Source organism: Myotis nattereri, assembly GCF_964212035.1.
Source record: "Myotis nattereri genome assembly, chromosome: 15".
Classification (NCBI taxonomy): domain Eukaryota; kingdom Metazoa; phylum Chordata; class Mammalia; order Chiroptera; family Vespertilionidae; genus Myotis; species Myotis nattereri.
The window spans coordinates 13322539-13336921 of record NC_138090.1 but is presented as its reverse complement, the minus strand read 5'-3'; the positions used below and the strand labels follow the sequence as shown (position 1 = coordinate 13336921).

At 46.6% G+C, this 14383-nt stretch overlaps 1 protein-coding gene across 1 annotated transcript in view; it reads left to right on the top strand.

Annotated features, from left to right (window-relative positions):
- The first annotated feature begins 1821 nt into the window (after positions 1–1821).
- The window catches only part of GFOD2 (Gfo/Idh/MocA-like oxidoreductase domain containing 2), a 40929-nt gene continuing 28367 nt past the window's right edge, over positions 1822–14383 (top strand). The window contains exon 1 of the mRNA XM_081107523.1: positions 1822–1973. The gene's annotated coding sequence lies outside the window, so the exon portion shown is untranslated. The remainder of the gene's footprint in view (positions 1974–14383) is intronic.

Genomic DNA, 14383 nt, shown 5'->3' with positions numbered 1-14383 from the left:
AGTAGATTAGGCTGGTGTCCACCTGGAGGTGGGACTGGAAACATTGAGGCAAAGAAATCAGCTATGAGGCTACTGCAGTAGGCCAGATACAAGAGGACAGATTTGAGAAATATTTAGGAGATGTTAGCACAACAGGATGAGTGACTGGATGTAAGAGAGATGGGAGAAGCAAGAGACAAGATAAATGTAGTCTTTTGGTTGGAATGAAGGGATGGATAATGGTGCCCCAAGATAGTATAGGGAATAGGTGGTGGCTAACAGTCACTGGAGTGGGGGAGGTTTGCTGGAGAGCAAGTGGATCCACGTCTGAGAGAGATTTCCTGGAACTGGAAAAGGGTTCTGTGTTCCAGTAAATAAGGAAATCGGTCATGGGTGGTCACAGTAAACATAATATAATAAAAGCTCTAAAAATCCTGTGTTAAGATGTGCAGCTTAACACAGCACTTTCCAAACTTAACAGTACTATAGATGCTTCACGTGGGCATTTTACAGGACTGTTACTCTGCAGAACTCAGGGAAAAGCTAGTGTAGAGAGGAGTGAAATACAAATAAGCACAAATGTCCCGATTCCATAAGTAAAGCTATAGTGGATTAATTTCCCTCTAGACTAGTGGTTCTCAACCTAGACCAATTTTGCCGCCAAGGGGACATTAGGCAATGTCTGGAGATATTTTTGGTAGTCACAGCTGGGGTTGGGTGTTACTGGTATCTAGTGGGTGGTGGTCAGGGACACGGCTAAGTATATCCTACAAGGTACGGACAGCCACCACAACAAGGAATTATCAGGCCCAACATGTCAACAGTGCTGCTGAGAAAGCCTGCTCTAGAGTGAAAGTCTGAACAATGACTAAGACAAACATCAAACATAAGCATGCTTTGAATCTGCCTTCTGTGTACCTGGCTTCAGAATCCAGGGGCAGGAATAAAGGAATAAAATCCCATCAGAAAAGGAGGTTTTGAGGTTACAACTTTTCATCGCTCTGGAAGCCTTCCATGCTCACACAGCTGGTGACAGCGGTGGGAAGTCCTGTCTCCTGCCAAAGCCGGGATAGCCCTGCTGGTCAGCTGGTCAGCTGGTCTCAGCTCAGTGGAAACAACTGCCTCAGTTCAACTGGCATGTCCTGTCATTACAGGCTGCACTGGAAAGAGGTCCAACTGAGCCGGGTTCAGACTCCCCAGGAGAGTCAGACGAGCAGGGGTGGGGGCTTCCCATGCAGAAATAACCCCTAATCCCACGTTTCCAACACAGCCTGTTTGACACAGGTTTACAGGTTTCACTGTCCTAGCGGGTTTGATGAATCAAGAGGAGTCTTATTACAAAATGGTATTTATTTGGTGTGGGGGCGAGGGGGCGGGGCACGCATATGCTCCAGTAGAGAGATCAGGGGGACTGAGGTCGCAGTCCCAAGAATACTAATATCTAAGGAGTAACCAAAGAACATCGAGGAAGCCGTGAAGTTCGAGGGAACTGCCGTTCTGCAAAGATGGGTCGTATCCAATAGCAGACCTCCCTTCATTCCTGAACAACCCCAAACCACCAGTTTCCAGAACCTTCTAGCTCGTGATGCGGGCGGCGAACCAGAAAGAATCCCAGGCTGGGAAATATATCCCTCAGCCCCTTCACCGCCGGAAATGAATGACCAAGGCCTCCAGCCAAGCTATTTAACCTGCCCGCCCCCGCCCCCCCGCCCCCGCCAACACCGAGCGAGCATGCGCAGCACCGCGTCTCGGCTCCTCCCCGCGGGGTTCCACCCCCGTCGGGGAGCATGCGCAGATCTCCCTTTGACCCACCCCCTCCCTTTCCCGAGCCCCCGGTTCCTTGGAAACCAGGCGGTGCGTTCCCGGTAGCAGCGCGCTAGACTCCGGGCCGGTGAGTCCCTGCCAGCCTCCCTCCCGGGGAGCTGGTGTCGGCGGAGACCGTCCGGACCCAAGGTCTCCGGTGCGGAGCGGGCCGGGCCATGCCAGCGTGCCAGGTGAGAGGCGGCCCGCGGGTGAGGATGGAGGAGGGCATGGCGCGGCTGCCAGCGGGCGTCGGCCGGCCTGTTCCGCCGCCCGGCGTCCGAGGTCGGGGCTGGAGCGGGGGCCGTTCTAGCTGCGAGCACTGGCGCGGGGTTTGGGGGTTGCGCGGAGTTTGGGGATGGCCCGGAGTTGGCCCTCCCCACCTCAGAAATTGGACCTGGTTGTAAAATTGTGAAATTTGGGCTCCCGGAGGGACCTCGGCCCGAACCCATCCCTCGATTGGACGTGGAAACCTGGGCTTCCCCGGGCCCCGTGCAGGCGGACCCACCTACCTGTGCGCGGACCGACGCCTCGTGGATGAGGATGCGAGGGGTGGACGCCTCAGACAAAGGGCTCGTGAGGTGGCTGATCCATCCCCTTTCTGAGTGGGATGGACTTCCCTGGTGTGTGTGTGTGTGAGTGTGTGTGTGTGTGTGTGTGTGTGTGTAAGCCTAAGGTGTGTGTGTGTGTGTGTGTGTGTGTGTGTGAGAGAGTGTGTAAGCCTAAGGAAAGAAAGAGTGTAGGTGGCAGGTGGGAGAAGAGACGCCTCAGGAGGTGCGCGGAGCTCTGCCAGCCCGAGTGCCCCCTGGCCATGTCTCGAGGGCCCCGGCCTCCCTTGGAAGCTCGGGGAGGAAGCAGGTGGACCCGCGGAGACAGAGCGGGGCGAGGTATTCCCCGCGAGGAGGCGCCGCCACAGGAAGGGGAGGAAGGAAGAGCGGGCAGGAGATCAGGCTCAGTGAAGGGTCCTGTGAAGTTTACCTCCCAAACCACTGCCGAATGGGAAGAGCGGGACGGGGATAGAAGAGCCCGAAGCTGCCTTGGAGAGACACCACGTGAGGTGATAGACCATCCTGTGTATGTCCTTTGTCCCCATAGTGTCCTGCTGAGGGCAAGACACAGGAGGACGGTGGGTATCCTGTGAGCGTCCGGGTCCAGGGCCCGGCCACCCCCCAGAGGACCTTCGTACCCTCTGGGCCCAGGGGTCTCAGAAGGAGACCCCGTAGTGTGTGACCCTCCATCCGAAGGGGGCAGCGGTTCAATGAGCAGCCACCCTCGAACCTGTGGGGTGATCTGAAGAGAGCTGGCGAAGATGGCTGTCTGTAAGAGTTGGGGAAGCCAGAGTCATTCCTGATAAGGAAGCTCATTTCCTTCTGAAAAGCTACATCAGGAAACCAGAGTTTCAAGGCCATGCATGCATTTTACAGAAAATGTGAAAGAGTTACTGCCTTTGGACTAGGGGTTTGGATTACCTGTCTGGACCAAGATTCAGTTGTGAGAGACTTTCTCTTACCACCTGGTTGCACTACTTTTCCTATGGAATGATTGATCTGGGTCTGATCAATTATTTTTATTCGCTAGGAAAATTCAGAGATAAGATTTCTAAAGTAATACTAGAACCCACTAGTAGTAGGATTAGCCATGAAAAAAATCCCCCCTCCCCCCAAAGAAACTTAAAGGTTTGTAATATGGGGGGAAGAAGTGTGCCGTTTTTAAAAGATGGTCGCTGATTCTAATCATCAAAGTCAATTTATTGCTAGCTTGATAAAACTAATTTTCAGTGTATATTCAACTTTGCAACAGTTTTGGTGTGTTTTTTTCTCGCTCCCAGAGTGGAGATACATTGAAAGTGTGATAATGTTGATAGGTCATATTTTAAGAAGAATGCTTTAGGTTCACAAATCAATGCCAGACCATAACTATGGATATTCAGCTGTAAATTTATTTTATTTAAAATATAGTTAATTTACTATATTATATTAATTTCAGGTGTATACCATAGTTATTCAGTATTGCATGGCTATGCATTTTATTGACTTTTCTTGCATCTGTGGAAATATTTTGTATAAATACCTCAAGAGGTATAATGGGGTATGATCAGAAGGATATGTAATCTGTGGGGGAAATTGGCACTGTTAACCAAATCCTGTCAGAGAAGTTTTATGAAAGTTATTGTATTCTCATTAATTTATCATTAGCCCAGATAGAAGACAAACAAGCGAAAATCAAGGTAAGGTTGATGGGGGAGCAAGCAGTTACCATCAGCAGAGCTGGATGGGCTGTGGGAGCATGCTTTGAATGTAAGTGCAAATACTAGCTTGAATGACCAGTTTGAGAAGATACTGCTTACATGTAATGAATGTGCCTCATGGATTTGTGTGCATATTTTTGAGCTCCTACAATCAGAAAGACACTTGTTTTCAGAGGAGAAAGATGGACTTACACACTCTCAAGGTGTTTCTTGTTTGCTGTGGCAATGAAACCTTGGACAGATAATTACTTACCATTCACTCTACTTTCTGGGGCAGCTGAGGGAAGTTATCAAATCTGGCCTGTAATAAAGTAATCAACAGTACTTAATAGGCCAAGGTACCAGATAAACCAGTAATGCCAACAGGGTTTGCTTTCACTGAACTGATTTTCTAGTTATACAGTAAGAGGAGAAATTAAATGGCAGTGCAGTGCCGTCTGATGTAAGAAATTGTCAAAATATAGACGTCAGTGTTCAGAAGATTAGGAGTCAAATAAAGCAGCGGTCGCCAACCGGTGGTCCGTGAGGTCCGAAAGGTTGACGACCGCTGAAATAGAACTTGGAAGTGCCTTTCTGATGCCTGTCAACTCATGCATATTTATAGTAGAAGATCTAATTCTAGAACAAATCCACCATTGGAATTGGAAAATATCTAGGAAAAAATTGTAGATTTTGCTCTTTTTGAAAATGTGTATAAAGTATGGTAATGGGACGTTATTTTTCTTACATATAAGAATAACAGCTTTGTATTTAGAAAACTTTAAGAGAGGCCCCGGCCAGCGTGATTCCGTGGTTAGAGTATCAGCCTTCAAACCAAAGGGTTGCGGGTTCAATTCGGGTCAAGGACACGTACCTGGGTTGCAGGTTCCCTACCCCGGTTGGGATGCATGCAGGAGGCAACCAGTTGATGTGGCTCTCTCACGTCGATGTTTCTCTCTCCCTCTCTCTCCCTCTCTCCCTTTCTCCTCTCCACCCCCTCCCCCATCCCTTCCACTCTCCCTAAAAATCAGTGGAAAATATCCTCTAGTGAGAAATAACAAAAAAAAGAACACTTCAAGAGAATCTAAAAGTCCAAATTACTTGCAAATTTAGGTCTCGGGTGTTTTAAAAAGTGGGGAATTAAAGATACTTGAAATAGGCTTAGACTCAAGAAAGTCATTTTAAGTGTGTATGTTACATGCCATTGCGTTGGCTCCGATGCCTGGCGACCCTATGAATGAATGATGTACACAGTGTTCTGTCCTCAGCAGCCTTGCTCAGCTCCTGTAGACTCATGCCTATGGCTTCTTTTATGGAGTCAGTCCATCTCATATTGGGTCTTCCTTTTTTCCTGCTGCCTTATATTTTTCCCAGCATTCTTGTCTTTTCCACAGTACCCTGCCTTCTCATGATATGACCAGAGTAGAACAACTTGAAGTTTTGTCATTTTTGCTTCCAGTGATGTTTAAGCAATTCTGAGAAAAACACGAAAGCAGTGAGACTTCCCTATACTCTAACACTTATGAATTAGCCATTAGGTCTTGAATGAGCTCAATAAAGTGTTCCTTCTTTAAACTGAGACAAAGAAGATGGAATAAATATTTCCACCTCATGATGAAAATGAACACTTAGAAAATAAGCATTAAACATTCAGAAGGAAGAGATAAATATTCCTCCATTACTTAAAGACACTCAAGCTCTATCTTAAATACTTGTTCTTTAGTTCCTGCTCTTAGAAGGGGTGTAGCAAGTAGTGCTTTTGTCCTAGGTACTGTCAGTTCTCTAGGTGGTCAATAACAAAAACGCTGCACTCTTTGGGACCCAGAATAGCCAGGAATGCTAAGGGGGTAGCTCACTCTCCCCCACACCTCTCCAAGTTGTTTACAAAAGCTTCTTCTGTTTCTGTTCGCCCTTCAGAATGATTAAGAAGGAAGGTTGTGAGGAATGGGAACTGAGTACTGAGCACAGTCTTCCTTTCTGGCCTGAGATAACTGTGTTATTCTCGAACTGTCAGCCTTCAATTTTTCATGAGAGGAGATAACCCCAAAATAGAATGAGAAGCACTTCTACTTGGCTTTGAGATTTACCATATCACTGTATAACCTCAAAGTCTTTATTATTTACTTTTACAATCCTATATAATAAAACGCTAATATGCTAATTGACTGAATAGCAGAACGACCAGATGCTATGATGCGCACTGACCACCAGGGGGCAGGCGCTCAATGCAGGAGCTGCCTCCTGGTGGTCAGTGCACTCCCACAGGGGGAGTGCCACTCATCCAGAAGCTGGACTCACGGCTGGCAAGCACAGTGGTGGTAGCAAGAGCCTCTCCTGCCTCCACGGCAGCTCTAAGGAGCAGTGAGCCGAGCGGTAAGGGGTAAGGAGCAGCGAGCAGGTAGGCAGTAAGGAGCAAGGGGTCCTGGACTGTGAGAGGGAGCGTGGCCCATCAGTTTTTCTCTCTCCTCCCCTTCCTCTCTCTAAGCATGTTCTTGAGTGAGGATTAAAACAACAATAAATATATACATACTAGAGGCCTGATGCACGAAATTCCTGCAAGGGGCTTGGCCCTCACAGCCCGGGCTTCATCTGGAAGGATGCCCAGAAGGTCGTTCAGCTGTCCGGTCTAATTAGCATGTTGTGCTTTTATTATTATAGACTAGTAGCCCGGTGCACAAAAATTTGTGCACTCGGGGTTGAGGGTGAGGAGTGGGGCCAGACCCCTCAGCCTGACCTGCACCCTCTGTCATGTTCCGGGATCCCCAGCCACTCCTGGCCTAGGCACAGGCCTACAGGCTTGGGGCGGCCTGGCTACCGAGGCCTCATTTTATCAAGAGAACAAAGTTGGCGTTAGTTACAGCCCTCACCGAACCCAGTACAGTGCATTGCATACAACTGCCTCGTTCATGTGCCTGCTTTGCCCTACTGAATTACTAACATCTTGAGGACATAGCTCTGTCTTATTCTGCTTCAACTTACGTGCCTGGCCTGGTGCCAGGGACCTGAGAGGGTTTGCTGAGTGAGTGAATGAGTGAATGAATGAGCAAGTGAATGAGTGAATGAGCAAGTAAGTGAATGAGCAAGCAGCTACCTGTCAGGATAGTTCGCACTCCACTCTGGGCTGCCTGACGCAAACCCTGGGCAGTTCCCGCCCTGCTCCCAGTGGCTCCACTCCCCTCTCCCAGCTGCATAGTATGCACAGGGCAAAGGCAGCCCAGGTGTGCATGTTGGCAGATCGGTGCATTAGCACCCGCCAACCCAGGATCCCCGCGGGAGGGCCGTTTGTGGGCGTGGCCAGTGGCTGATCGGTTCATTAGCACCTGCCAACCTGGGATCCCCGGGGAGGGCCGTTTGTGGGCTAAGCTGGTGGCGGATGGGTGCATTATCACCTGCCAGCCATGAATCCCCATTGAGGGCCGTTTGTGGGCGTGTCCGGTGGCAGATCGCTGTGGTCCCGCCGGCCAGCCCTGGGTCGGATCCCGTATGGGCTGCCTGCCACCCCGGTCACAGATAGCAGGCCCAGATGGCAGGGGGGCAGGTGGGATGGTGCTATCCCACCCTGCCTGTAGTATGCAAATTAGCCGCCATCTTTGTTGGCGGTTAACCGCCATCTAGGTTGGCAGTTAATTTGCATATCACACTGATTAGCCAATGGGAAGCGTGTCGGAGGAACGGTTAATTACCATGTTTGTCTATTATTAGATAGGATACTAGAAGCCCAGAGCAGGAAATTGTGCAGCCCCGCCCACCCGCGCTGGTCTTTGGTCTTTACGGCATTAGGACCACTGGGTTTTTATAATATATAGATATTTTTTAAGCAGAGAGGAAGGGGGTAACAATGGCAGGGTCTGGGCAGCACTGACATTTCTTCTTATCTAAGGTGTCAGTGAACCAAACAGTAATGTGGTTACCTAGATAATGAATTTACATGTGTATAATTGAAAGGTGACTTACAGATCTTGTGCTGCTTTCTAAAACTATTATTTCTTTGGTGCTTGTTGATGGATAGTTTTGACCCTTATGGTCTCTTGGGTGCTTGTAGCAACAGTGTCCCAAAGCATATTATAGGAAGTTCCATGTGATTAGTGGTTTCTGCAGTCCGATGACGGTTCCCACTAGGAAATAGTTTTCATCTCTGAAGAGACTCTCTGAGGGTGGTATGTGAGACGGTGTGTTTGTCGTGTCAGGCATCCTCTGATTTTCCTGGAGATGTGGGATGGTAGAGAGATCAGCCATACCTCCTATTACTTTTCAGCCTTTTGAATTCATATTCTTGTGCCAGGGCCTAAGAGGACAGACGTAGCTTGAATCTTGGAGCAATGATTCAACATAGTACTTCTTTTTTTAAATATATTTTATTGATTTTTTACAGAGAGGAAGGGAGAGAGAAAGAGAGTTATGAACATCGATGAGAGAGAAACATCGATCAGCTGCCTCCTGCATATCCCCCACTGGGGATGTGCCCGCAACTCAGGTACATGCCCTTGACCGGAATCGAACCTGGGACCTTTCAGTCCGAAGGCCGACGCTCTATCCACTGAGCCAAACCGGTTTTGGCATACTTCTTATCTAATGTTGTTTTCAAAAGTGAATCATTGTGCTTACTAGTACATGGCTGTTTCATTCAGTTCCCCAGTCCTGGGCTTATTCAAGTTCCCCAGATCCTGGTTATTCTTTTAAATGTATTGTCTTTGCCCTAACCGGTTTGGCTCAGTGGATAGAGCGTCGGCCTGCGGACTGAAAGGTCCCAGGTTCGATTCCGGTCAAGGGCATGTACCTTGGTTGTGGGCACATCCCCAGTAGGGAGTGTGCAGGAGGCAGCTGGTTGATGTTTCTCTCTCATGGATGTTTCTAACTCTCTATCCCTCTCCCTTCCTCTCTGTAAAAAATCAATAAAATATATTAAAATAAATAAATAAATGTATTGTCTTTGTTTCTCCTTCAATTCTTTATGTTTGTTTGTTTCTTAATCCTCACCCTGAGGCTATTTTTTTCCATTGATTTTTTTAGAGAGATTGGAAGGGAGGGAGAGGGAAAAGGGGAGAGAGAGAAACATCATTGTGAGAAAGACACATCGATTGGTTGCCTCCTGCACACACACCAGATCCAACCTCAACCCAGGTACATACCTTTGACTGGGAATCGAACCCTTAACTCTCTGGTCTGCAGGCCAACACTCTCAACCACTGAGCCACGCTGGCCAGGGCCTTATGTGAGTTTTTAATATTGCTGGCATACTAAATTAATGTTGCACAAAGGACATTTAAGTGCCTTTTAGTAATTTTTTTTTAATATATTTTATTGATTTTTCACAGAGAGGAAGGGAGAGAGAGAGAGTTAGAAACATTGATGAGAGAGAAACATCGATCAGCTGCCTCTTGCACATCCTGTGCCCGCAACCCAGGTACATGCCCTTGACCGGAATCAAACCCGGGACCTCTCAGTCCGCAGGCTGACGCTCTATCCACTGAGCCAAACCGGTTTCGGCCCTTTTAGTAATTTCTAAGTCATTATAGGAATGTTACTAAGATACCTTGAAGTGTTACGTTTCAGGGACCTGTTTTCTCCTTAATATCATGTAACAGCCCAATCTTGGTTCTGAAAGAGCTTAGAGTCTCAATAGTGAGATAAGACATTGTGCATCATTTACACAATAATTAGAAAATTCTAAAATACTGAAATGAATGTTTATTTTCAGGTAGGCATATACATCCTGTATTTTATAACCAGCCTTCTTCATTATACATTAACCTAAAAGAAAAAAAGGGCTCCTGTGGCAGACTGTCCTGAGCTTAGCTTATTTTACATCTCACTTTTAACAGAAGATTGTTAAATTATAGTTGAGCATGGTCATGGCCTAGTTAGTAAGCAGTTTTCTGCATACAGGTAGGAGATATTTGTGAAGACACTGGGCATTCAAGTCAGTGGAGAACTACTTAACCTTCCTGGTGACCAGAGGCCATGTAACACAGAGTTAGAGAAAGCTGGTCAAAGTTGCTATGCTCTGAGGTGCCCTAAGAATGTCCGATACTCGAAATCAAGAAGGTAGGCAGATAGGTGACTCTCTCAAGTGTCTCTTGCTGCCATAGAAATAGCAGTTTTCACTGGACTAGAATACTTGTGTCCATATAGGAGGTGGAAAACACTAAGAAAACTTAAGTTAGCCGAAACCGGTTTGGCTCAGTGGCTAGAGCGTCGGCCTGCGGACTGAAGGGTCCCAGGTTCGATTCCGGTCAAGGGCATGTACCTGGGTTGCGGGCACATCCCCAGTGGGAGATGTGCAGGAGGCAGCTGATCGATGTTTCTCTCATCAATGTTTCTAACTCTCTATCTCTCTCCCTTCTCTCTGTAAAAAGTCAATGAAATGTAAAACAAACAAACAAACAAAAAAAACCCTTAAGTTTGCACATTGAAAAATGTTTATTATTATAATTAAAACCTCATCCTCTTGGGACCACAGGTAAAAACAAAGTATGTAATATACCTCTCTCTAGGGTTGGCTATTTCACAGGCATCATGGCCAAGTGTGCTTTACCTCAGTGATTTAAAGGCAAAGGCAGAGGGTTTTTTTCCCACTTACCTGCCACAGGGAATGACCTTTGACCTCTCATTATGTTCCTGCATCAAATCAGTCCTTGATATTCAGCTATGAGTGTAACAAGAAATGGAAACTAACCTCCAGGAACCTGACCTGTCTGATAACTGCTATGTGCTCAGCTCCTGGCATAATGCCTAACTCACTGCGGTGCTTAAAAATATCGGAGGCCTGGCCAGCTGGCGTGGCTCAGTGGTTGAGTGTCAACCTATGAACCAGGAGGTCACGGTTCAATTCCCGGTCAGGCCATGTGCCCTGGTTGCGGGCTCGATCCCCAGTGTGGAGCGTGCAGGAGGCATTCGATCAGTGATTCTCTCTCATCATTGATGTTTCTTCCTCTCCCTCTCCCTTCCTCTTAAAAAAAAAAAAATCTATAAATAAAACATTTAAAAAATATTGGAGAATGAATGAGGAAGGGGCTCTGGTGACTGGATATTGTGTCATTAAAAGGGGTGGGGAGCACAGGAGGAGGTTCATGTTTGACAGGAAAGATTTGGGTTGGGAGAAGTTGGTAAGTCACTTGGGTGGAATTTCCAGTAGACACTTAAAAGTATAGGATCAGAGGCAGAGCAAGTTGTCAAGGCTGGAAATGGGAAGTTAAGAATCTTTATCTTCGCAGGGAGGTCATGGTGAAGTTGAAGAATTAGATTAAATTGCCCTGGGAGAGAGTAGAGCTGAGGATGGAATTTTCAGGTTAATGTCAATCTGAAACTCATCCTTAAAGCAATCTCAGAAAAAATAATCTTCTGGTTATTGTCAGATTTTCAGACAATAAAGAATTAATATGTAAGCCCCTGGCCAGGTAGTTCAGTTGACTAGAGCGTCATCCTGATATGCTAAGGTTGCTGGTTCGATTCTCGGTCAGGGCACATACAAGAATCAACCAGTGAATACATAAATAAGTGGAACAGTGAATAGTGAATTGATGTTTCTCTCTCTCTCAAAAAAAAAAAAAAAAGAATTACTATAGCTGGTAGATGAGTACTTTTTCCTACTGTCATCATCAGCTAAAGTTAACTTTTAGACCTAATAATGATCCAGCTACCTCTGTGGGTGTTAAATTTACTTCTCCTTTATGACTTGATTTAGCTGACCCTATTGTACATTGGGTAGTTACGCCTCATTGGACAGGTCGTTAGGCCTTTCATTAGTGTCTTTCCTGGGACACTGTGTGTGGATGAAGGCGGGGGAGGGTAGAAGGGGGAGGTATCTTTGGCCAGGGCTAGGTATGCTCTCTGATTTCCTGGTGGCTGCCTAACAGTTTTGTCCCCTATGTCAGCTTGTGGAGCTGAAGGAATAGCATTTCTTTCCTTCGTCCTGTTTGTGTGTTTTCTGTCAATGAGAAGGCAGCAGTCTGTGACCATGTCATTGAGTCAGTATAGGCACTTGAACAAGTCATAGGAAAACTAAACCTCCATAGAGAAGGGACCAAAGCATTTGTCATAATTAGTTTGTAAACTCAATACCTGTTTCTTTAGTTTGGCTTTTCTTTTTCAATGAGAACATAAATGCTGGTAAAGAAACACATCTGTCTGAAAATAGCCTCATGTTATTGTTTCAGACTAAGAACAAGTTGGTTAGTGGGGAACTGTAACTGGACTGCTGGTAGTTGCTCTGCTATGGACATGTAGTTTAAAACTCAAGCTGCATACTTTCCCCAGCTCCTGCTCAGGCTCTGTTGATGAGGTGTGGTTGGCATTCCTCTTTGGGTCCAGCTCTGCTATCCAGGCATTGGTGGCCTATCTGCCACATGGGCTCAATTCTAGATATTGGAGGGCTAAAAGGAGGGCTGGAGGACAATTAGACACACCTTCCTAATTAAGTCTTGGTACAGGATTGATTTGAAGGTCACGTGAAAGGCATTCCTGATTATTTCTCCAACAGGCTCCTGGGATAGGCAAGGTCCTGCCATCATGACAGAAACTAAATAGGTGATTCCAACGAAGTATGAGGGGCACTGTGAAAGCCAGAGCCCAGGATACTTGGTAACTGTGAGCAGAATCACTTAACCCAGCTTAGGCACAGCCTCTCTAACAGATCTCCTGAGAAGGAGTTAGTCTGAGGAAGTAAGAAGAAGTGTTATTCCAGGCAGAGCAAACAGTTTGGACCAAAATCTCTGAGCAGGACTGAAGAATTGGATTTGGTAGCTGCTAGCATGTAGAGTGCAGTGTAAGGCGAAAGCGCTAAGGTGGAAAGGTGAGGAAGGGTCCAACCCAAACTGGGGAGATTTGGCATTTATCCTAGGGACACTTAAAGGCTGGGAATGAAAAGGTTAGGACCAGGATCACTGCAGGCATCTGTTCGGGGAACCAGAGCAGTGGATGAATTCAAGAGGTATTACAGCCTGGCTGGTGTGCCTCAGTGGTTGAGTGTCAACCCATGAACTAGGAGGTCACAGTGTGATTCCCGGTCATGGGTTGTGGGCTTGATCCCCAGTAGGGGGTGTACAGGAGGCAGCCAATCGATGCTTTGCTCTCGCATGGATGTTTCTCTCTTTCCCTCTCCCTCTCTCTGGAGTAAATAAAAACGTGTGTTTTTTAAAAAGGCATTACAATGTACAATTGTTGGTATGTAACGATGGACTGACTATGGAGTCAGAAAGGTTTTTCTACAGCCAGTGTTTCCTTAGAACTAACTGGTTAGGTTTAAATCACAACCACATGTCTTTCCTTCGTGGTTGTCTGTTGGCATTTGACTTAACATAGCCCCTGCGTGCTGGTTCATTGTGGTCCGTCCTGCAAGGCGTGACGTACAGTGCGCTTCTTTGTTAAGAGAGAGGACACTTGACTACAAGGGGACTGAGCTGACTGATAAGCATGAGTCCTGTCATGTGGTGGTTGGAGAGGCAGTTCTGAGTGAAGCATCCTCTTGACAGGCCAAACTGTAGCTTAAGGCTGAGAGCAGCAGCTCATTTTCCTAATCCCAAGTGGCCGGCAGAGCTGTTCTGTTATCATATGGCGTTTGTTTTCTTTCCTGAATCATTAAACCAAATTGTGCCTCAAACTAATTAGGTTAGTGACATGAGTAATTTCTATTAAATTTGTGAACGTATTCCAAGACACTACTGAATTATATGCAGTTTTGATGAGTTCAGTATGTGTCTTGATTTATTGATTAGCTAACTATGCAGGAACAAGCTCTGAAAGTTTACAGTTTTTCAGCAAATATTAAGCACCTACTATATCAGGCCTTGTTCTAGGCACTTGGGATACAGCACTGAACAAAAAATAGACAAAAAATTCCATGTCCTGCAGGAGCATCCGTTCTAGCAGAGGTGGGAGGGGGCGACAGTAGGAAAATAAACCGGCTTCTGGTAAGACAGCACTTGAACCATGAAGGAAGCAGGGGAGCAAGTAAGCCAAGTGGATGGATATCTGTACAATAGAACTGCAAGTACAAAGGCCCCGAGACAGGAATGTACCTGGTACGTTTGAGATACATTAACAGTGAACCACTGTGGCTGGAGCAGAGTGCATGAGGGAAAGAGAAAGAGGATATAAGGTCAGAAAGAGGAGGGGGGTACAGACAGATTATGTGGGGCCCTGTAGGTCATTGGAGGAGACTTGGCTTTTATTCTAAGAGAGATGAAGTATCCAGAGGGCTGGAGTATTCAAACCAGTACTCCTTGGTTGTCAGCTGTGATGCCTGAAAACAGATCATAAGATCGTTGCGTAATTGAAGTTCTGATCACTTTGCTCCTACTTTCTTTGGACCCATTTTATATGAGGAAATGCTGTTGGGTAGAGGCTTAAACACTGCTCTGGGGGAAGGCACTGTCTGCC